The 24,752-nt window shown below is 43.4% G+C and overlaps 1 long non-coding RNA gene across 1 annotated transcript in view; it reads left to right on the top strand.

Annotated features, from left to right (window-relative positions):
• The first annotated feature begins 17,942 nt into the window (after positions 1 to 17,942).
• Positions 17,943 to 24,752, top strand: part of LOC147577341 (uncharacterized) — a 38,363-nt gene continuing 31,553 nt past the window's right edge. Inside the window, exon 1 of the long non-coding RNA XR_015255804.1 lies at positions 17,943 to 18,205. This is a non-coding gene — a long non-coding RNA (uncharacterized LOC147577341). The remainder of the gene's footprint in view (positions 18,206 to 24,752) is intronic.

A 24,752-nucleotide genomic window follows, 5' to 3' on the forward strand; every position in this document is an offset into this window, starting at 1 on the left:
TCTACCAAAGCACTTTAATTCATATTTCACTCCTTGTCAGAGTCAGAAATGAAATGATATCTTATATTTCTGTATGGACAAGATAAGATTATTCTCTATTCCTTATCCTTAATCTTTGTTAATATTAAGATTTTAGATTCAGAATATGACTGTGGTTTGGAGAATTATTTTTGATGATATCATTCAGTTTTATAACCAGAGTTACAGTGTATTTCAAGGAAGATTTCTATTTTAAATTGCTTACTCAGCAAAAATCATTTTATATGCTGTAACATCCCCAATTTTTTTTTAATGTTTATTTTTGAGACAGAGAGAGACAGAGCATGAGCAGGGGAGGGGCAGAGAGAGAGGGACACACAGAGCAGGCTCCAGGCTCCAAGCTGTCAGCACACAGCCTGACGCGGGGCTCAAACTCACAAGCTGTGAGATCATGACCTGAGCTGAAGTCGGACGCTCAACCGACTGAGCCACCCAGGCTCCCCTGTAACATCCCCAATCTTAATGCTCTTAATTTGTTCCATTTATCATTCTGGTGTACATCTTCAAAAAATTGTTTCAAGGATACACAGGTACTTACATATCTGAAAGTTTCTTTCTGTTTTCATGAGAAACAATTTGCCTGGGTATAAAATCCTAGGAATAAAAATGTTTTCTTTCAACAACTGCACAATTGAATCGTATTCCTATCTGGTTGTAAGGTTCAAAGTTAGTATAGAAGGCAAAAAGCACACATAGTCAAAATTTCTCCCGAAAAATTCCTTAAAGTGCCCTAACCCCAGATCTGGACTCTCGAAAACTCAAAAGCCCAAGATGATCTTCTAGATGTTTCTCCTCTCCCTAAAGCAGTGAAAGCCCAACATCTGCTAGCCCAACATAATTTTGAAAGTGGACTCTTGCTAGGCAAATCATGAATTATTTTATATAGTTAAACAGATTGCTCCCAAAAGCCCAGTCCTGGGGCGGGGGGTGGGGGGGGGGCTGGGGGGGAGGAGTCTCTCTTTCTAGGCTCATCAAACTTGGCTCAGGTTCAAGGGGTCACAACAGGAGGGGAAGGGGACGCTGATTGTCCCATAGCTCTGTTGTGGAATTAGGAAGAGAGGACTGTGGTGAAAGCAGGCAAAAACTCTAGAAATTCAGATTCCCTGAAATATCCGGGAAATTGAAAACTCAGTGTGGTGCGAGCAGTCTGTAGCTCCAACAACACGGAATATAGTAGTGAGGAGAGGTGGCAAGAATGGCGGGTGCCTGGCGCTGGTGTTCATAGAAGAAAAAAGAAGGGAGGAAAGTGATGGCTGTCGTGAAGACAGGTCCACTGTTTGGGTTGAGATTTGAAGGGGCTGGAGCTTCAATGAAAGGGCCAAGGTCAAAGCATGAAGCAAGATTTGGGGAAGCAAGAATGACCTCTGACAGAGAAGTCCCTTATGGAGGGGGTGCATGTACGCACCTCGGTCAGCCAGGAAGTGGGGGCAGGGGCAGCGAGAGAGTGGAAGCTACAGACTAGTGTGGTTGCTTTGAGCAACTGAATTTTTTGCCTTTAGCTATGAAAGTGACCCACTCTTCCCAGTGGGAAGACCAGTGAGATCTGGTCTGTCCTTCTGTGGTAATGAGGTCTGTGTTTGTCTCTGATGACATCTCTGCTCTGGGGCAACCTACAGGTGGGCCTGTCTAGCTGGGCCAGCCCAGCCAGGACTGCCGCCTCAGATCCTGGCATCACCCAGAGCTCTCCCTGTGCTTCCTCAGATATTTATTTTTACCTGTTTCCAAAGAAAGATTGAGCAGGACACTCTAAAACCCACCCGCCAAAAGTTTATTGGAGGCGTGATTAGATGAAGGGAAAGAACCAGTCTTAGGCCCAGACGTGAAAATGGCTGAAACTCTTAAACTCTGCAGCTCAGGTTGAGACAAAGGCTGTGAGCCTTTGTGAGTCTCTATGGAAAGACATCAAAAGAGAAATATCTGATAGGTCTTTACACGAATACCTCTTTTCCAAACAGCAAACCACCCGTTCTCGAAACAGGGGAAGTGTGTGGCCCTGGGTACTGAGTAATAAAGTAGTATTCAACGGAGAGTTCTGGATGAAAGTGAAAACACAGAGAAACCCCGAGTAGCCACTTTTATAATAAAATAATGCAACCGCAGTTGATTCTAATGCTCCAGGCCGTGCTTACTTACCAAAAGAAGGGAGTTAGTGGTTTGGCCGGTGGGGACCATGCTGATCTCACTGTCTGCTATATACTTGGCCAGCAGTTAGTAATCTCAGCTTTTTCCCCTTCAGTTTCACTCATGGGAGTTATTTCCTATCGGGCCCTGGTAAATTCCATCAGAAGCCACGTCGCAGTATTCCCCCTTTACCAGCTGAAAGGACCCTAACACTCCCAGCCCACTACTCAAGCGTGGGAACACTTTCTAAGTTTAATCTTACACCGGAGTTTCTACTGTTGCCCAACTCAGCAATCTTCACTTAGGACAGACTCTCTAGTTCAGACCCAAAGTTCACTTAAAACTCTTTGAGTCTAGTGCCCACTAATCCTGCCGGCTATCTCTTTGCACCCTCTTATTTTAGAAGTTTTAAAACCTATAAAATTTGTTTGTCCATCCACCCACCCATCCACCTGTTTATCCAACTGATCAATGCTGATGTATATAAATTGTGCCCCGCAATGGTGCCACGAGATGAAGTTACAAAGACTGTAATGACAATGATAATGACCACCAAAACGGTGGCGTAGAAGACCCCAGCTCCCGTCCCCACATACAGATCAATCATTAGACAGCTAGCTGTGAACAAAAACCGCTCTGGGATCCACCTAAGAAGTTTTAGCAACACAGTGGAACAACAGAACCCGAGCGTAACCACACGAGAAGAAGGGCGGCTGCATTTTGCCTGAATCACCCCACCTCGCAAACTGGTGTTGCCCAGTGTCAAGCAGGGATTTCCCAGCTAGAAAGAGCTCCCCTTGTCAGGAAAGGAGAAACAGGCTGAGCAACCAGCTTCTCCAGCTTTTCATGGCATCACAGAAAAGGCCTGCTTCAGTCTCACCCAACCCAGACAGGCAAACCCGAGATGTAATACAGATGGCGAGGAACGAAAAGGAAAGCAGGGCCTACCAATAGCAGCCATGCAGCAGGAACAGTTGTGGTTCAGTGGGCCTGCTTCACAGATAAACCAGGCAGCTTTCACTCCTGAAGAAAGAATCAGTGGCCAGCACAGCTCCCAGATCCCTGCATATTTTACCAGCTTTCACCCTACAGGTATTTGTGTTCACTGATGCCAGCCACTTGAGTCCCTCCTGCTCCATCACCACCCCCTCCCTATCCCCGCCAGAGCCTGGGAATCACACTGGCAGCCAACTCAGGCCTTTGTGGCTGCATCAGAGCAAACCACCGGCCTAGATCTTCACGGCTGACCCCGCTGCCATGTGTGCACTCAGGGCGAGACCCGCCAGCTGCTCCCTCGCATGCTGTTGACCTGACGTCCATCACCAGCATTTACTGCAGTGCACGCACCCAGCGATACTACCGTGCAGCTGTGGGAAGGCATGATGCCAGCCAGGGTGCCCCACAGCTGCTTGTGGGCCCAGATCAGGCCCTGTCTTCTGTCACTGGCCTGCACCACTGTACTAACCTGTAGCCAGCCCCTCCATCTGTGTAGTCACACCCCCTGGCCCCACCCCTGTCACCAGCCTCCACTGAAGTATACACATGTAGTGGGAGATCGTACAACAAGGGGAGATCATGCTGATATCCAGGGCATTCATAGCTGCCATGGAGTCTGTAGTTGTCCCTGGCCCTTTCTGTCTGTCCTGGATGTGTGTGTCTGCAACTGGCTCCTGCCACCACATAGGCACTTGCAGCTGGCTCCCACTGCTGAGTGGCATACCACCAGCTCTGGCCACTACCACTGCCTGTACCCTGGGCATGGAGGTGCCACTGAAGATCACAATAGTTCTTGCAGCTATTACTCATTTCCCCATCCAACAAGTCCTCCCCAAGGACACATCGTTGTTGATACTGGGGACTCTGGTGGCTTGAGATGAAGAAATATGCCTCCCCCTGGACCTGGTATTGCCACATGCTCACACATGGAGCCCTGCACCACTAGACCTGGGATCCCAGCACACTCCAGCATGCCCCCACCTGCAAGTGAAAGTTTTCCCTTACCAAAGTCAACCCCTAAAACTAGAAGAAGTGACTGCTTCTTCCAATGCATAGCCACCTACACAGGGCTACAGGAATCATTGAGAATAAGGTGCCTGGGTGGCTCAGTTGGTTAAGTGTCCAACTCTTGACCTTGGCTTAGGTCATGATCTTGCAATTCATGGGTTTGAGCCCCGTATCGGGCTCTGTGCCGATGGTGTGGAGCCTCCTTGGGATCTTTCTCTCCTTCTCTCTGCCCTTTACCTGTTTGTGCTGTATCTCTCTATCTCAAAATAAATAAGTAAACTTTTAAAAGATTAAGGGAAACATGACTCCACTAAAGGAATACAGTAAGCCAACTAGTAATTGGCCCCAAAGAATGGAGATCTAAGAATTGTCTGACAAAGAATTCAAAATAATTGCTCTAAAAACACTCAGAGAGAAGCTGAAAGAGAACAGAGATAAACAAATTAATGATATCAGGAAAACAATACAAAAACAAAATAAGTTTAACAAAGAGAAAACATGAAAAAGAACCAAACATGGATTTGAAGAATACAATAACTAAAGAATTCTATTGAAGACTTCAATAGAGAGCTTCAACAACAAACTTGACCAAGCAGAAGAAAGAATCAGTGTGCTAGAAGACAGACCAATTAAAAGTATCAATCAGAGGAGCAAAAGGAAAACAGAATGAAAAGAGCCCACAGGACTTATGGGACACCAAGAGAAATAAGGTACATATCATTGGAGTCCCAGAAGAGAGGGAAAAGGGATAAAAAGCTTATTTAAAGAAGTAATGAAGGGGTGTCTGGGTGGCTCAGTCAGTGAAGTGTCCGACTTCAGCTCAGGTCATGATCTCACAGTCCGTGAGTTGGAGCCCCACGTCGGGTTCTGTGCTGACAGCTCAGAGCCTGGAGCTTGCTTCAGATTCTGTGTCTCCATCTCTCTGACCCTCCCCTGCTCTCTTTCTTCCTCTCTCTGTCAAAAATAAATAAATGTTAAAAAAAATTTTTAAAAAGAGGTAATGGCTGAGAATTTCCCAAATCTGAGGAGAGATTTAAATTTAAATATGCAAATTCATGAAGCTAATAGGTCACCACAAAGTATTAAACCAAGGAGGTCTTATCCAAGACACAGTATAATGAAATAGTCTAAAAGACAAGTAATTTTAAAAGAACTAAGAGAAAAAACATTCTTGCAACAAGGAAACCCCATAACACTATTGGTGGATTTTTCAGTAGAGGTCTTGCAGGCCAGGAGAGAATAAGATGACATATTCAAAGTACTGAAAGAAAGAAACTGCCAACCAAGAATATTCTACCCAGTAGAACTGTCCTTCAGAAATGAAGGTGAAATAAAGACCTTCCCTAATAAAAAAAAAAAAAAAAAAAAGCTGAAGGAATTCATCACTGTTGAGTCTTCTTTGCAAGAAATGATGAAAGAAGTTTTTCGAACTGAAACAAAAGGATGCTACTTAATAACGTGAAAATATACAACACTGGTAAATATAAACATAGATTCCAAATACTCAAACACTAATGTGGCGCTATTCAACTCGAGCATGAGGGTTAAAAGACAAAAGTATTAAAAATAACTATAGCTATAACAATTTGTTACTGGATACACGATACAAAAAGATGTAAACTATGACATCAAAAACATGAAAGCAGGGAGTAAGTGGGTAGAGTTTTTGTATGCAATTGAAGTTAAACCCTTATCAGCATAAAATAGAGTATTATTCATATAAAATTTTTTATAAACGCCTCGCAGAAACCACAAAACAATACCTAGAATAGAATCACAAAAGATAAAGAGAAGAAAATCAGAGCATACCACTAAGGAAAATCACTAATTCACAAAGGAAGGCAGCAAGAGATGAGGAAAGGGTCAAAGGAAGTATAAAACAGCCAAAAAAAAACTATGATGACATTAGTAAGTCCTTACCAATCAATAATTACCCTAAAGGTAAATGGATTGAATTCTTCAAAGACATCAAGTGGTGGATGGATAAAGAACAAGAACCAAATATATGCTGCCTAGAAGATATCCAATGGGGAAAGGATGGTCTCTTCAATAAATGGAGCAGGGAAAACTGGATAACCACATGTGGAAGAATGAAATTGGACCCCTACCTTACACCACTCACAAAAATTAACTCAAAAGGGACCACAGATTTAAATTAAACATAAGAACTGAGACCACAAAACTCATAGAAAAAAATCACATGAAAAAACTGTTTGAACATTGGACTTGGCAATGATTTTTAGATAGACACCAAAAACAAAGGTAACAAAAACAAAAATAAACAAGCAGGACTACACGGAACTATAAAGCTTCTGCACAGCAAAGAAACAATCAACAAAATGAAAAGACAACTTACAGAATGGAGAAATCATTTGCAAATCCTGTATCTGATAAAGAGTTAAAAATTCAAAATTTATAGGGGTGGCTGGGTGGCTCAGTTGCTTAGACGTCCGACTTTGGCTCAGGTCATGATCTCATAGTCTGTGGGTTCGAGCCCCACGTCGGGCTCTGTGCTGTCAGCTCAAAGCCTGGAGCCTGCTTCAGATTCTGTGTTTCCCTTCCTCTCTGCCCCTCCCCTGCTTGTGCTCTGTCTCTCTGTCTCAAAAGTAAATAAACATTTAAAAATTACGAAAAATACAAAATTTATAAAGAACTCATACAACTCATACAACAAATTTCAGTAGCAAAAACAATCCAATCAAAAAATTGTCAGAAAGAAGGAACTAAATAGGCATTTTCTCAAAGAAAACATACAAATGACCCAACGAGTACATAAAGAAGTGCTCAACATCACTAATCATCAGGGGAATGCAAATCAAAGTCACAAAAGTTATCACCTCACACTTGTTAGAAAGACTATCATCAAAAAGACAAGAGCTAACAAGTGTTGGCAAGGATGTGGAGAAAAAGGAACCCGTGGTCAAAGTTTCTGGGGAAAAGCTTACAAGAGGTATGTCAATGGGATAAGCCACGTCCCTTACTGCTGCACTTAGTCCTGAGACTGTAAGTATTATTTGTCATTTTTCTTTGCTACTACCTATTCTAGGTCCCCCACCTTGCCCTTGGCTACCATTTCTGGTAGTCTAGGTGGCTAGCCTGGTGAGATGACCCAGACCTTCAGCCTCAGGGTTCTGACCTCCTGGTTACCATGCCTTTATTAGGCCATGGCTCTGTAACTACCCATTCACACTGAATACTGGCCATGAGAGTACCAAGGAATATCCCAGGGAGCCACCTGAGCACCAAATGTATTCCTTCCACCTGCATCATAAAGCATAGTTCTGTCTCCCCAGAGACAATTCCCCCAATGGTCTGGCGATTCATTTCTGTATCTTTTGGTCTCCTGGCAGGAACCATTTGGGAGCCATTGCTTTAAATTTAATGGGATTATTTTTTTAAAAATATTTTTTCATGTTTATTTATTTTGAGAGAGAGAGGCAGAGCACAAACAAGGGAGGGGCAGACAGAGTGGGAGAGAGAGAATCCCAAGCGGGCTCCATGGGGCTCGAACACATGAACCATGAGATCATGACCTGAGCCAAAATCAAGAGTCAGACACTTCACTGACTGAGCCACCCAGGCACCCCTTTAATGGGATTCTTAATATATCCTTTGGTGGAAGCATACCTCCCCAGGAAACCAGGACTTTTAGACCCACAGGGCCTAAGTTTGCAGGAACAAGAAGTAGAAATTCTTCAAGTGGGAGTGATGGTAATTGAGGTCATTTCCTGATTCTACCAGCTGATTGCCAGAGTCCTATGTTCTACCTAATTTGATTACACAAGAACCCAACCCTCACAGGGTATCCCCTCCAAGCTGGCATTTCAGCTGTGCCTTTAAGAGGCTGATTCAACACTCTATTAGGCCAGCAGCCTCTGGATGATGCAGTATGTGGTAGGACTAGTGGCTCCTACAGTTTTGTGCCCTTGGACACACATCCAAAGCATCATTATGCAGTATTTCATGCTGTTAAGTCAGATACTCTGGGGGCCCTTGGTTAGTGAACTGAGGCCTGTGAGCAAGAAAGGGAAACCCATTCCTGGAATATACATCAAACCCAATCAGGAAAAATGCTTCCCTTTTCAGAGTGGACAGGATCCAATGTAATCAACTTTTCACTGAGTGACTCATTGTTCTTGAGGGCTAACACTGTATTTGGATTCAGTGTGGGTTTCTGTTTCTGATAGGTCAGACAGTCAGCAAGGCCAGCAGTGAGGTCCACCTGGGCAAAACGGAGCCATCCATGGGCCCATAAACAGTGTGTCTTCATCTCTGCCTTCATGGCTGCTCTGTTCATGGGCCTATTATACAAACATTGATATGGCCAGGAACACAGGCGGACTGACATCCATTGGAAGAGTCACTCTGTCCAGCTTGTGGTATGCCTCTTCTGCAGGGATAGATTCTCCCTGGTGGGCGTGAGACATGTGGTACACAGATGCTCGCCTTTTGAGCCCACACTCATAGGTTTGCCTGTAGACTGCTTTAGTCCTGATTTTCCGATCTTTCTCCCTCTAGGCCCCTAACCAATCAGCCAAGCCATTCACGACTGTCCCTGAAGGTAGTCATGGACTACCTCTCTGTCCATACAAGGTGGATGACCAGATGCAATGTCCAAACTCTGCCCACTTGGGGAATTTCTTCTCACCACTGTCTTTCAGGGCCACCCCTGAGTGTAGGTATATATAATTCATGGTTGATTTTTGGCTTATACCAACATACTCCACCCATGAATCAGACCTAGTTATTTCCCCCCTTTCTCAGGTGATCAAAGGAACTCCCCCATGAGACCACAATTGTTAGCAGAGAAGTTACTGGTGCGTTGGTGGTGAGTAATGAGTGAAAACTGAGCTGTCTGTGCACGTACCGGCTCCAGCCACATCCAGAATATACCACTTCTTTTCACAGAATGGCTTGTTGCTGGGCCTGCCCAACATTATGACTTGGTAATTCTGACAGCTCTCAGCTCAAGGTGGGCAGCCCTGCTCCCAGAGTTCCTTGATTTCCTAAGATCGGATGGTTTGTCTCTATCAGGGCTCGGTACCATGCTACTTTTTGTTTTGTCTTTGTTTCAAAGGTCTATAATTCCATGCTGCAGATGGCAGACCTTCCTCTCTTTGATATGTCAAGGACATCCAGTGGTACTACCAAGTTCTATGGTAGTCATAATTTTGATTTCCGTTGTATTTCCCAAATGCCGAAGATACTGAATAAGTGAATGCATTGCCTTCTACCTGGGTAGTGCCCCAGTTAACCACAGGTGAGAGTTTTAGTAGTTGTAATGCTACAGAATGTCAGGGCCTATCAACACTAGCACGGAGTCATTTCCATCTGGCCAGTGTATGATCCAGCTCCAGAATCTCACCCTTAGAGTGCGCTTCCTGGGACCGATTCTGGTACTAACGGTCTTAAACTGGTTTCTCCCAGAATCACAGCCTGAGTCAGGGACTCAGGTGCTAGTGATTTATTAAGAAAGACGCGAGTGAGGAAGCAGCAGGAGCAGGATAGGGGAGGAGACGAGGCTAAGCAAGGCTGCAATTTCTTGGAGTGCAGGTTCAGCCTGAATTGTAGAGACTTCCAGGGAGTAACTGGCTCCTCAAAGTTTGTTTTGCCCGTTCTTTTCACAACCGAGGAGCTATGTGTGGGCGTGGGAGGTAGACGTAAAACACCCAGGTACCTCCTGCGCTCGGTGAGAATGCACAGGCCCATTGCCTAGGAGAGAAAGTCCGTGAAGGTCATAGGTGTTGGCCGTTACCTGCAAAGCCTGCAGAAGTGGTGGTGGGGGGGGGGCGGTGAAGACACACTGTGGTAGAAGGGCTCTGACTGACGGGATCTGGGCAGGGCACCCTATCCCTACTCCTAAGGGATCCAGAGAGAAATGTTCTGAGTTCAGAAGATCAGGACATCATGAGTGAGATGCAGTGGCTGGAGAAGGCTCCCTGGACAAGGTCGGCCTTCGAGTAGGTTTATGGAGAGGAAGCACCCTTGTGACTCCAGTTGTTGTGTTTACCAGGGCATCACAGCTGCATTTGGGGGGGCTGTCCGCAGTGCCCTGGCACACAGAAGGGCCTGAGGTAACGAGTTAGATTAACACAGCAGCTGCTGTGGAGATTCTTTAGTAATTTCTCTAGAACCCTTGTTAGGCTGGAGAGAACAAGACAGCACACACACAGATGTCTCAAAATCTCCTCTTGCTCACTCCTCTCTTCGTGTATGTTTCAAGGCCTCTTCTAGGAAAGAATCCTTTTTTTTTTTTTAATTTTTTTTTAACGTTTATTTATTTTTGAGACAGAGAGAGACAGAGGGAGACACAGAATCTGAAGCAGGCTTCAGGCTCTGAGCGGTCATCACAGAGCCTGACGCGGGGCTCGAACTCACGGACCGTGAGATCATGACCTGAGCCGAAGTCGGACGCTCAACCGACTGAGCCACCCAGGTGCCCCAGAAAGAATCCTTTTGAGGGGGTAATGCCAAACACCTCGGCCTGCTCCCTAGCCCTCACGAGCCCCTTTTCTTTCCCATCCCTCCCTGCATGTGTACTGGTCACCAAGCAAGACTCCGTGTCCTTTCTTGGCCATCTGTATCTAATGAACGTTTATTATTCCCCTGCCTCCTTGGAGGGATCAGCGTTTTCTGCAAGTTCCAAATCCTTGCAATCTAATAAAATGTGAGATGTCAGAAAAGTGGAATATATTAGGAATATGAGAGCCCAGGGATCAATTTTGTTCAAGCGAACCGGGGGGACTTTCAGAAGAGTACGGGACCTGATGTGAATCTTAGCGTATGGTAAAATGTAGAGAGGGTGGAGGGGAATTGCCTTCAAGGGAGCTGAGGTATGTGAGTGAAGATACCTAGTATGGAGGCCAGAGGAAGGAGAATGCGACATCAGCACCTCCTGAGCTCGATCCTAAGATTGCTTTTTTGTTTTTCAGTTTTAGAAATTGCTACAATGGAAGATGAAAACTTAGCTGTCTTCCAACTCACCCCTCACCCGTACACTCTTCTCCTGTACCCCACTCCTAGTATAATCCTACTAGTGTCATGTTTGGTTAAATCAATATTCAATAATTGCATTTTTTATTATATAAGTGTTATTAGGTGCGCCATAGTCCGTGGTTACATTTTCTTTCTTTTAAATTCTTCCCACCGCAGAGTTAATGATTACTTTCGCGTGTGTGTTCTTGCTTAGTGTTCTTGTGTAATATCCCTGTTCGATCCCCAAATTCGGACAGAGCTATAAAACTTTTCTCATATATTTACTCATAAATATTAGATATTGCCTTCCTGTTTTGAGGGGGGCGGTGGGGGAACGATCCCTCCAGAATTGGCTTTCTCTAAGCCTACACGAAACAACATTGTCCTGGATCTTCATTTTGCCATTCTCTGAGGAACTCCCTTTGCCCCTCTCTCCTCTTTGAATTCTGTTCCTTCCCCTCCCCACACGACTGGTTCCTTCTTGGTTTACATTTCCTTGTTTCCCTGGCAAATACCAACAGTGACTTCCAGAAAGAGAGGCCCCAAAGAAAGAGGGAAGCAGGGAGCACAGGTGGGGATGACTTCAAGACAGCATCCCAAATGAGGGAATGTGAAGGAGCACTTGGGGGTAATGCGAGAATGCTGTGTGCTTTTGGGGGTTCTTCCTGAGAAGGCAGTATGTTTCACCCATACAGAACTGGGAAGGCGAGGGCCTTCAGGTAAAACTTTATATTCTTCAGCGCACATTACAGGCTTGGATTTCACACAGAGGACATACAATCCCTTCCCAACCGCCGAAAATACACTGAAAAATCTGTGCTTGGACACACTGACAGAAGAGGGCACCAGTAAACCAAGAATCTTGTAAACCATCCCAAATCCACAAAAAGAATGGAAGAAAATGAAATAATTCTGTGCAAAATTTACTTAAAGGTAAAAAAAGAGAGAATCAATACATCTCAAGTGATAAAATCCTCCAACATTCCAAGGGAGATAACAAACAAACAAAACAGGACAAACAAATCCGAACAACATAAAGCAACCGTGAAGCAGAAGAAAACTGCACGGTGACATTCTAGACTGAACTAAGTAGCCTCGAACAAGCATTTGGAAATATGAAAAATTGCCTAGAATCAGAAATCAACAACATAAATGAGTTTGGAAACAGAACAGGAAGAAATTAAAAGAGAGTTGCTCAAACGCAAGAAATAAAGAGACCAAAGGAAATCCAGACTTGACGAGAAAATTTTAAGAGGTTAAGTGTGTTAGTTTCATAGGGCTGCCTTAACAAATCACCACAAACCGGGAGGCTGAAATGGATTCTCTGGCAGTTCTAAAGGCTGGAAGTCCGCCAGCAAGGAGTCACCAGGGCTGGTTCCTCCTGAGGCTCTCCCCTTGCTTCTGGTGGCTTCCAGCAATCCTTGGCTCTTTGGTTCTGTACATGCATCACTGTAATCTTTGCCTCTGTCTTCACCTTCCCTTCTTTCCTATGTCTGCTCCCCTTCCCTTCTAAGGACACTTGCCATTGGAATTCGGGCCCACCCGGGTAATCTGGGACGATCTCATGTCAATATCCGCACCATAATTACATCTGCCCAAACTCCTTTTCCAAAAGTAGCCGCATTCAGAATTCTTGAGTGGACCTAACTTTTGGCGGGTGGCCATTCGACCCACTATAGCACCCAAGGGAGAACAGGCTCAAATGTAAATTCAGGAAGTGGCACTAAAGGCAAAGAAATTAAATGAGATCGAAAAGAAAAAAAATGGTCAGGATGAAATGGTTGACACAGAGGACAAACAAAGCAACATGGGGAAACTTGGAGTCCTTAAAGAAGAAATATGAAACATGGAACAATTATTTAAAACTATAATTAGTAACTGTAAGAAATAAAATACCAATCTACAAACTGAAAGGATCTACTACATAGCTGAAAAGATTAATCTGAAACAATCAACTCAGCTAATAAAGCTAAAAAATCAGCTAATAAAGCTATCGCCTTCCTGTCCTCTACATGTCTGTTCTTTCACTGAACCCACACTAGCTCAATTACTGCAGTTTCACAGTAAGTATCAAAATTAGGTAGCATGAGTCCTTCGCCATCATTGTTCTTTTTCAAGGTTGTGCATTTCCATATAAATTTTATAACCCACTTGGCTACTTCTACTATAAAGCCTATGATGTTTCTGATCAGAATTGTGTTGAACCTATAGATCAATTTGGAGAGAAACGACATTTTAGCAACATTGAGTTTTCCGATCTATAAACACAGTGTATGTCTCCATTTGCTTAGGGCTTTGCCTTCTTTCATCTGTGTTTTGTAGTTTCCAGCATACAATCCTAGACATATTTTGTTACATTTATGCTGAAGTATTTCATGGTTTTTAGTGTTTTGTAGATGGTACTATTTAAAAAAATTAAATTTCCAATCGCTCACCTTTACAATACAGAAACTCAACAGATTTTTTTACATTGACCATGCATACTGTGGCATGATAGCTTATGAGTTCCAGTTTCTGTTTTGTAGAATTTGGAGGATTTTCTATGGAGCAAACATTTCATCTATGAATAGAAACAGTTCCATTGCTTCCTTTCCAATATGTATAAAATCTCCTTTTCTTGTCTTAGTGACCTCAGTTTGATGTCGAATAGCGTTTCAGGAGTAAACACCCCCTTACTTTGTTTCTGACTTACCAGCAAAGCAGTCAAGGTAGATTTTTTGTAGATATCTTTATCACAGAAGAAATAGTTTTCTTCTATTCCTAGTTTGCTAAATATTTTTTTTACCATAAATGCATGTAGCACTTTGTTATCATATTGTCTATTTCTATTATTTCTATTTGACACTTTTTTTAGAGTTTCCATCCCTCTGCAAAAATTCCCCCCTGTTCACACATGTTGTCCACCTTCTCCACTAGAGCCTTTAGCATATTATAGTTATTTAAATGATAGTTCTCTAAAAAGAGACGAGACAAGAAACACTGATTCACTTGAAAATCATAGGAAGAATATGGGGTCCGATCATAAGTAGGGAAGATAGTTCCAACATGAAAATCATGGATGAGTCTGGTTCTGCTGCTTACTTTGGCTATCAATGGATTACATTTTTATTTCTTCCTTTGTGTGTCTGTGTGTGTGTGTGTGCGTGTGCGCGTGTGTGCGTGTGTATTTTGTATTTTGGTTGAAAGGCAGACATTGTCTAGGACAGTAACAACTGAGGCATGTAGTATTTAATCTGGAATTGGGCAGTCCTCTGCTGGGCCATAAACATGTGGGAGGTTGAGTGATTGTAGTCAGAACTGAGCTGGGTCTGAGTTTTGTTCTATATTTGCTGTCAGTTCACCACTGGCTTCCAATTCTAGTGTTACCTTGTACTTACGGTGGGACCAGTTTACCTTTTTCTCAATGATCCTGCTCCACTCTTATCTTTAGGCCTTTACTGTATGCCTTTGCTTGCATTTCAGAAAGGTGTCTTCTTCACTCTCTCACTCCTCCCACAGAGGTAGATTTCAGGTGCTTGTTACTAGCAGTGCTTGGTTACCTGGTTGGGGCAGGATGCCTTGGTCCCATCTCAATCTTAGGCAAGCCCTACATCCCTGAATTTTGGGGGTGAGTGAGACCTTCTCAGGGATCCTGTCCTTCCCCAGCAGTAGGAGGCCTCTGTTGGTCTGAGCCCATGATGACTTTTTTCCTTTCTGCTCCTCCCAGCCATACGCCCTGGGAAGAATAGGGATTGCTGCCCTTGGCCCACCAGCTATGCTTCTGCTCTGAAAGATATACATTTCCAGACAAGGCTTCTTGCCTTTCCTGCAGTGGGGACTGCTCCCCTCATCCAGGCCTCTACCTCAGGGATGCCTTCTCTTCTAGTCTCCTGCTCTGTTAACCAGACTTCTTTGGGAATGAATACCTTGTGGGGGTCCGTAGAGAAAAGCCTGCCAGTGGGTATGAAATAAATCCCCTATTTCTGTGGCTCCCAGAGATCCTGTTCTCTCAGATTATCCCACGTTCACACTCAGACTTTAGCAACTGGATCAAAAATGTTAGCTGAATTCTTCTTCCCTACGTATGATCGGACCCCATATTCTTCCTGTGATTTTCAAGTGAGTCAGTGTTTCTTGTCTTGTCTCTTTTTAGAGACTCCTGTATTTCACCAGAGTTAGGATAACCAGCTATCCATAACCTTAACTAGCTAATGAGTTCATGAAAAGTTGCAATTTTGTAGATTGTCCTCTGGTTTCTTTCAGGATTTTTTATCTTTCATTTTCTATCATTTGAATGGAACATTGAGTCCATTGGCGTTTAGAGTGAGTACTGAAAGATAAGAATTTATTGCCATTATGATGCTTGTAGAGTTGGGGTCTGGTGGTGTTCTCTGGTCCTTTCTAATCTTTGTTGCTTTTGGTATTTATGTATGTACGTATGTATGTATGTATGTATGTATATTTTCATCTTTTCTCCTCTCAGAGTTCCCCTTAAAATTTATTTCAGGGCTGGTTTAGTGGTCACAAACTCCTTTAATTTTTGTTTGTCCGGGAAACTTTTTATCTCTCCTTCTATTTTGAATGACAGCCTTGCTGGATAAAGAATTCTTGGCTGCATATTTTTCTGATTCAGCACATTGAATATATCCTGCTACTCCTTTTTGGCCTGCCAAGTTTCTGTGGATAGGTCTGCTGAAAACCTGATCTCTCTTCCCTTGTAGGTTAGGGACTTTTTTTTTTCCCTTGCTGCTTTCATGATTCTCTCCTTGCCTGAGTATTTTATGAATTTGATTATGATATGCCTTGTTGATGGTCGGTTTTTGTTGAATCTTTTTTTTTTTAATTTTTTTTTTCAACGTTTATTTATTTTTGGGACAGAGAGAGACAGAGCATGAACGGGGGAGGGGCAGAGAGAGAGGGAGACACAGAATCGGAAACAGGCTCCAGGCTCTGAGCCATCAGCCCAGAGCCCGACGCGGGGCTCGAACTCACGGACCGCGAGATCGTGACCTGGCTGAAGTCGGACGCCCAACCGACTGCGCCACCCAGGCGCCCCGGTTTTTGTTGAATCTAATGGGAGTCCTCTGTGCTTCCTGGATTTTGATGTCTGTGTCTTTCACCAAGTTAGGAAAGTTTTCCCCTATGATTTGTTCACATAACCCTTTTACTCCTATTTCTCTCTCTTCCTCTTCTGGGACCCCTATGATTCTGATGTTGTTCCTTTTTAATGAGTCACTGATTTCTCTAATTCTTAAATCGTGCTCTTTTGGCTTCATCTCCCTCTTCTTTTTTGCCTTATTATTCTCTATAAGTTTGTCCTCTACATTGCTGATTCTCTGTTCTGCCTCATCCAACCTTGCTGCTGAGGCATCCATCCATGACTGCAGCTAAGTTATAACATTTTTAATTTCATTCCAGTTTTTACTTCTTTTATCTCTGCAGAAAGGGATTCTAATCTATTTTTGACTCCAGCTAGTATTCTTATTATTGTGATTCTAAATTCTGGTTCAGACATCTTGCTTGTATCTGTGTTGGTTAAATCCCTGGTTGTTGTTTCTTTGTGCTCTTTCTTTTGGGGTGAATCCCTTCATTTTGTCATTTTGAAGGAAGAAAAGGAATTAATTAGGTAGAAAAATTAAAATTAAAAAAATTAAAATTAAAAAAACATTAAAATTAAAAAATTAAACACACACACACACACACACACACACACACACACACACACACAAAATCCAATAAATGATGCCAGATCCTAGGTAGGTTTGGTCTGGGTGTTGAAAGTAGTTTGACAGATTAGAGAAAAGAAGTGGGGGTGAGAGGAGGAAATCGTTTGAGAATTTGAAAAAATGAATATACTGAAGCAGACTAAAATGAGATGATGGGAGTAAAATAGAATTTGAAAAAGTTTACACAAAAGTAAAGAATATAGTAAAAAAATTAAAGAAAAATATTTTTAATAAAAATTGGAATTAAAAATGAATTTTTCTCTTTCTGCATTCAAGAAAAAGAGAAAAAAAATTAAAAAATAAAAAAAATCATTTGAAAATTTGAAAAAGTGAATACACTGAAGTAGACTAAAATAAAATGATGGAAGTAAAATAGAATTTGAAAAAATTTACACAAAAGGAAAAAATATACTAAAAAAATTAAATATTTTTAATAAAAATTGAAAATAAAAATGAATTTTTTCTTTCTGTATTCAAGAAAAGAAGTGAAAAAGAAAAAAAAAAGAAAGAAAATTGAATAGATGGACCTGCTAAAAGATTGAATAGGACTGAAATTACTTCGTTTTCCCCTAGAAGTCAGACTATGAAGCGCTTTATAGTCCATAAACTAAGCAGGCGGTGAGACTTGTGTTCTTGAAGAGCAAGGTTGGCCCAGTTGGGTGGGGCTCAGTGTAATGGCTCCACTCTCCACTAGATGGCGCTGCTAGCCTACTGGGGTGGATTGTTGCAGCGCTCATAGGTGCGTGTGCATATGCGCGTGTGCATATGCGCATGCGCAGGAGCGGTGAAAATGGCGTCAGTCTCTAGTATGGGAACTCTGTTCTCTCTGATCAGCAATCGCGCACCCGTCCTCTATCTTCAGCTTTCATCCACTCCCGCTTCTTCACTGTCCGTGACAAAGCCCCAGGCAGTACCTCTCTCCCGAGTTTTGTCTCAGATGCGGCTGTTTTCCCCGGCCCCTTACTTCTGAAGGACTGCGGCTTTGACCCGTTCCGCCCCTCTGCAGGAGGGTCTCACCGAGCAATGGCCGAATCCCGGCTATACCCAGGAACACCTGCTGGACCCTGCTGCTGCCGGTGCCCCGAGACTGCAGAAAAAGTTTGCGAGATAGTGTAGCAGCAGCTTTTCAGGGACTGTGGAAAATCACAACACACATCTGGCACCAGGCTTCACCCTTAAGGACCTTGTTCCAGCACCAGCGAATGTGGCCGCCTTCTGGGGTCTGCTGGGACCAGGTGGCTTCAACAGTCTCTACCAAATGTCCTTCCAGCAGTGGAACTGCTTTTCCCTGAGTGGCCCGAGAACCTCCTGGACCCCACTCTGTTCCTGGGGATTCGCCCTTCCCACCAGAGCACCTCCAGGTATGGAGCTGCAGAGTTGCAGACTTTGCGCTCCCCTTGCTTAGTCTTAGTGGAATTTAAACCCTCTCCTTTCTCCTTTCTCCCTTTTTAGTTTAGTCCCTGCGGCTGTTTCCGATTTTCCACTTTCTCTCCAGCTGCTTTTGGGGAGGGGTACTTTTCTTGTATTCTCCCCCCGCGCCGTCTCCATCCTCTCTCCACCCGCAAAAGCACCTCCCTGTCCTCTGCAGCTTCTTGCTCCCCAAGTTCACCTCTCTGTACCGCGTACCTGCTGAATTCTGTGGTTCAGGTTGTGCAGATTGTTGTGTTAATCCTCCAATCAGTTTACTAGGTGTGCAGGATGGTTTAGTGTTGGTCTGGCTATATTTCTTTTCTTTTTTTTTTTAATATTTATTTTTTTTTGAGACAGAGAGAGACAGAGCATGAACGGGGGAGGGTCAGAGAGATAGACACACAGAATCCAAAGCAGGTTCCAGGCTCCAAGCTGTCAGCACAGAGCCTGACATGGGGCTAGAACTCACGGACTGTGAGATCATGACCTGAGCCGAAGTCGGATGCTTAACTGACTGAGCCACCCAGGCGCCCCAAGGTCTGGCTGCATTTCACAGACGTGGGACACACAAAACCTTCCATGCTGTTCCTCCATCTTGGCTCCTCCCCTGATTTTCTATCATTTGAAAATGATATGCCTGGGTATAGCATTGTTAAAAATTTATCCTGCTTAGTATTCTGTAGGCTTTGTGGTTCTGTGTTTAGTCCCTAACATTAATTTGGGGGCAATTCTCCATCGCTGTTGTTTCATATATTCCTTCTGTTTCTATTTTCTCCTTATGGCATGTCTATTACATGAATGTTATGGCTTTTGTACTATCCCACAATCCTTGGATATTCTATTCTGCTTTTTTCAGTTTTTGTTCTCTTTGCTCTGCAGTTATGGAGATTTCTGTTGGTATATCTTCAAGCTCAGAGATTCTTCTTCGTCTGTCTGTGCAGTCTACCAATAAACCCATCAATGGCATTTTTTTTTTTCATTTCTATTATAGTGTTTTTGATTGCAAGTGTTTCTTTTTGGTTCTTTCCTAGGATTTCCATCTCTCTGCTTACCTTGCCCATCTCTTCTTGCGATTTTATGCCTTAGAGCCCTTAGCATATTACTGATAGTTGTTTTAAATTTCCTTGGCTGATGGGATTCCAACATTCCTGCCTTGACTGGTTCTGATATGTGTCCTGTCTCTGTAGATTATGTTCCTTCAGCGTGCCTTGTAAATCTTGGATGGCTGGACATGCTATACCAGTTAAAAGGAACTGGTGTAAATGGGCCTTTAGAAATGTGGTGAGGTGGGGGAGAGGAACTATTCTATAGTCCTATGATTGGGTCTCAGTCTTTTTGTGGGCCTATCTGCACTGTGAACTTCACAAGGGTTTCTCAGTTCTTCTCCCCTGTTAGGTGAGGCAGAAAGGTTAGAATGGGCTGAAATAGTGTAATTCCCTTCTCCCATGACAGTTAGGCTATGGCTAACCAGGTTTTCCTGAGGGCAGGCCTTGTTAAGAAGAATGGGGTGCTCTATTTTTAAATGGTTTGTTTTCCCATTGCCCTGAAGAAAGTGTGAGGAGCTTCTTTTCCAAATTTCTGTGAGAATTTGGACAAGTTTGTGAGGTGAATCTCACAAAATTATTCCCTTTCCCCGTGACTGGGTCCCTCTGGAATTTTAAATTCTGAGTTGTCCACACTAAAGCCTCTAGTAATTTGTCAATTACAGTTTAGGTTTTCCTACCCTGCCACCGGTTCCCATGGTGTTTTCTGCTTACGTGTCTCTAATCAGGTAAGCTGTGACTCTCTCCAGTCTTGGGGGCAACAGTTTGCCCTGTGTCCTCCCTTCTCTTATGGATCTTTGAGTCTGTTCAGCTTTTTACTTATTGTTAAGACAAAAATGCTAACTTCCAAGCTCCTTATATGCAGAACAGAAAGCTGGAAGTCTATAAGTTAGTATGTTTTATTGTAGACAATGTTTGGGTTGAGAATAACATACAACTGGGGGCACCTGGGTGGCTCAGTTGGCTCAGTGTCCAGCTTCAGCTCAGGTCATGATCTCGCGGTCCGTGAGTTCAAGCCCCGCATCGGGCTCTGTGCTGACAGCTCAGAGCCTGGAGCCTGCTTCAGATTCTGTGTCTCCCTCTCTCTGCCTTCCCTTGCTTGCTCTCTGTCTCTCTCTCAAAAATAAATAAACATTAAAACATTTTTAAAAAGAGAATAACACACAACTGTTATATGTTCTGATAATTTGGAAATAATGCAATTAGAAATGGGAGGCCTGAGGGAGAGGGAGAGATGGAAGCAGAATCTGCATATTGTTGTGCAGGCAATGATAAGAATGCAGGTGAACCACTGAAAAGAAAAACTGGATTGTTAAAGGGTAAATAAGAAAACTGGGGCTCAGGGCATTAAGAAACATAGGTACAAAGGTAACTACTAGAAAAAATACAAACCTTCCTAAATGAAAAATAAAAAAAAAAATAGTGCATTGCACAGAGAAACATAGCAAACATAATATACATTATAATGATCAAATAATATGACAGAGTTGAGACCAAATATATCAGACAAATAAGTATAAATGGCTTAGCTTGCCTGTTAAATGAAAAATATTTTCCAAGTCAACTCGTATAATCTAACTTAGGCTTTTGAATGGCCACACAGTATGCTGTGGTTTGGCAATGCAACCAAACCCCTATATTCACTTTGTTTCTAGCTTGTTTTATTTTATTTCACTACAAACACTGCTACATTCTTTTGCATAAGTCCTTCTATCCTAAATTTTTTATTTCTGTGGAAAATATTTCCATAAATGGACATTGAGGCTGTTTTCAGCATGGCAATTGCAAACAGTGCCACAGTGAATATTCTCATGACACATACTGTCATATTGCTGGAGGTACAGGTTTTTCCAAGCGGGTAAATTCCCAGAAATGGAGTTGCTGTATCAAAAGGTAAACAATTATTTCATTGTGTTAAATACTATTAAGTTTCCTCTGAAATGCTTTTATTGGTTTGCATTTTTACGCACAACCTATGATGAGCTGTTTCCTTATAACTTTGCATTGGAATATTATACGATGCAATGTTTCCCAATCTGAAAAGTGAGAAGTGGTATTTCATTGCGATTTTAATGTGCATTTTTCTGAGTAAGGCTGGATATCTTTTCCTATGTGTAGGGGCTATCTTTAGAACTTTTGTGTGTGTGATCTGTTCATCTTTTGCATATTTTTCTGCCATATGTGTGCTCTGGGCATCACAGCAGTCTCTGAAAATAAGGAACTGGATCATGTTAGAAGATCAAGGTTTTCATGAAATAGAGAAAGCTGCCATTCATGGGAATCAAAATCATTTTTGGTGTGGAGACGAGGCAACCTTCTAGGGGTCTTCATAAAGCCATTGAGATATATATTCCTTCCAGTTGGCTTTGCTTTCAAGAATCTTTTAGTGGGATGCCTGGGTGGCTCAGTCGGTTAAGTGTCCGACTTCAGCTCAGGTCATGATCTCATGGTCTGTGAGTTCGAGCCCCACGTCGGGCTCTGGGCTGATGGCTCAGAGCCTGGAGCCTGCTTCTGATTCTGTGTCTCCCTCTCTCTCTGTCCCTCCCTCATTCATGCTCTGTCTCTCAAAAAAATAAATATTAAAAAAAAATAAAAAGACATCTTTTAGTAGTTTTGGTCCAGTTTTGACTTGGTGATAACCACCTTGCTACATGAATGCTGACATGCACAGTGGTGTCATTAGCCTTCCGCTGTGCTTGTTCATTGTGGATGACCGGTTTCCTCTCACCTGGACCGCCTTGCCTATTGGCTGACCTTTGTGGTGTCCTCACACAAAGTGAACTCGACATCCTTTTGGATGGGCATGGATTGAATGTTGTACTTCTATCTTAGCAACTTGGAAAGAGGGGAAGGCAATCTTCCTGTGCACGTGGGAAGGTGCACTGAAACACCTTGTAGGGTTCTTGCTCTAGTCAGAAGCTACAGAGGGATTAAACTTCACTTTGGCTGCTATTGTTTCAGTAATGATCACAAGGGATTAAAACAGGCTGATGGGGCACCTGGCTCAGGTGGCTCAGTCGGTTGAGCGTCTGACTTTGGCTCAGGTCATGATCTCGCGGTTCGTGAGTTCGAGCTGACAGCTCAGAGCCTGGAGCCTGCTTCATATTCTGGGTCTCTCACCTTCTCTGCCCCTCTCCCGTTCATGCTGTCTCTCTCTCTGTCTCTCAAAAATAAAAATAAGCATTAAAAATACAGGCTGACATAGATGCTTTTACTTATCTCTGCTACTGTGTTCTATGAGCCTCACTTGCTCAAAATATCTGTCAGAGAAAGAGGGCAAGTGAGGGACTGAGCCTGAGGAGGCTGCGTGGGCTCTGATGCTCAACAAACTAGCAGCCAAGGGGAGGGAAACTGTCTAATGCATCTGTTAAGGGGGGTGCTGGTACCTGAAGGTTACCTCCATTTCCGGCCCCCATTAAAGGGCAAAGGGTCTTAACTGACCACAGATTCCATTAGAAGACAGATGTCCTGTGGTCAGAACATAACCTGTCTCGCGTCTGTATGACAAATTAAAAGTTTTTGAACCATCAATGCCAGAGGGTAGTTAAAACCCTTGGCACAGCCAGAAAACAGATGAGAAACAGAAGATGTAGGAGAAACATCCTCAGAACCAGGCCACTCCAAGCAGAGCTTCAGGCAACCCAGGCAGGCAGCTTAACCCAGCTCAGAGTCAGGCCTCTGAAACTCGGCATTTCATGAAAAAACTGTATGCTTTTTATGGCCTTGCAGTTTACAAAGTTTTTTCTTGACATCTTTTGAGACTTGTAACCCAGTGAGGAAGGCAGCTTCCTATTTTCAGATGAAACAATGAAGACTCAGAGAGGTCTACTCCAAGATCATACGGCTACTGGGGACAGCCAGGATGTCATGCTATCTGGCTCCTGGTCCTTTGCTTTTTGTCTCTGGCTTTATTCTGGCAGGATTCTCCCCAGAAACAGAACCACTCCCATAAGCCGAGAGTCTATGATTTCAAAACTGAGACAGAAAGGTTAGTATTATGGGAGCAAAGCTTTGTTCAATCAGCCAGGCTCAGGATACAGAAACCAATACATGATTTTATAGATGGATCTCTGTGGGGAAATAGGTTCTACTTACATAAATGGGTTAGAAAAAAGCTTAGGGCGAAGAGCAGCCACCATGGGGTGAAAACGCCCGAGGCTAGGTAGCAAGATAGTGTAATGGAATCACGAGTGTCTTGTTATATCACCTGTAGGAAATTACTTTCCATTTGGCACCAATGTACCTTGATCACAAACTCCACCTGCCCCCTAGACCCTTTGCTTCTTACACAACTACTGTCTGTTTTCCCCACCTTCATGCGTGTAAGATCTTATTTTCTTCACATTCACCAAGTGAGTAATATCTTTTGAGCTCAATAAATGCGGAGATGAAACCCCTGTTCGGGGCTCTTGTCTCCTCCCAGACCTTAGCCTCTCTCATATTCAATTCTGCGTCCGCTCTCTTGCTGGACGAGGGAGAACTCCAGACTCCTAGTCTGTGACAGATCTCCTTTCCTCCACCACAGCGTTCCCCACAAGTTCTACCACCCCAAACCACCACCCTTCTAATGTACAGCCAGGTATTTCCTCCACTGTGCCGCCACTAAGTTTTCTTTCTCCACTTCATCTTAGCTCTCTATAGCGTTGCTCCAATTCCTGCAGATGCAGGATGTTTTGAAAAATTATGTCCTAAAAGATACCTGTGTCCTAGGCCTTCTTCATACTCCCAATTCTTTCTCAGCCTACAAGAACACCCACTCATGCTTATGACATTCACCTCAGATTTCTGTGCTTAGGGCAGCTACACATTTACAAGTTAGAGCCTGCCATTCCATCCTGAGAATAAGGAATTCCCTACTAATCTGAGATGAAGAGATGGGCTGACCTGTAGATGGACACTTTGGTACAAAAGAAAAATGTACCTTTCCTCTGAGCAGTTGTAGCTTTGCACAAGGGGATGGGTTGACAAGGGGAATTCTGGCAGAGTTTTAGTCTCCATTTTCTCCCTTGGCCAGGCATCTTTGTGCAACACTCAAATTGCACAATTATACCAGATAGCCCTGGGTCTGGGAGCCATGAAGAACATTACCTTAAGATTCTTGTTAGTGGCTGAGGGTGCCTGGGTGGCTCTGTCAGTGTCCAACTCTTGATTTCAGCTAAGGTCATGATCTCACGGTTCATGGGTTTGAGCCTCATGTTGGGCTCTGTGCTGACAGTGTGGAAGCCTGCTTGGGATTCTCTCTCTTTCCCTCTCTCAGCCCCTCCTCCACCCATGCTTTCTCTCTCTCTCTCTCTCAGATAAACTCTTTTTTTTTTTTTTTTTTAAATTTTTTTTTTTCAACTTTTATTTATTTTTGGGACAGAGAGAGACAGAGCATGAACGGGGGAGGGGCAGAGAGAGAGGGAGCCACAGAATCGGAAACAGGCTCCAGGCTCCGAGCCATCAGCCCAGAGCC

Source organism: Puma concolor, chromosome C2, assembly GCF_028749965.1.
Source record: "Puma concolor isolate L17-30 chromosome C2, mPumCon1.1.hap2, whole genome shotgun sequence".
NCBI lineage: Eukaryota > Metazoa > Chordata > Mammalia > Carnivora > Felidae > Puma > Puma concolor.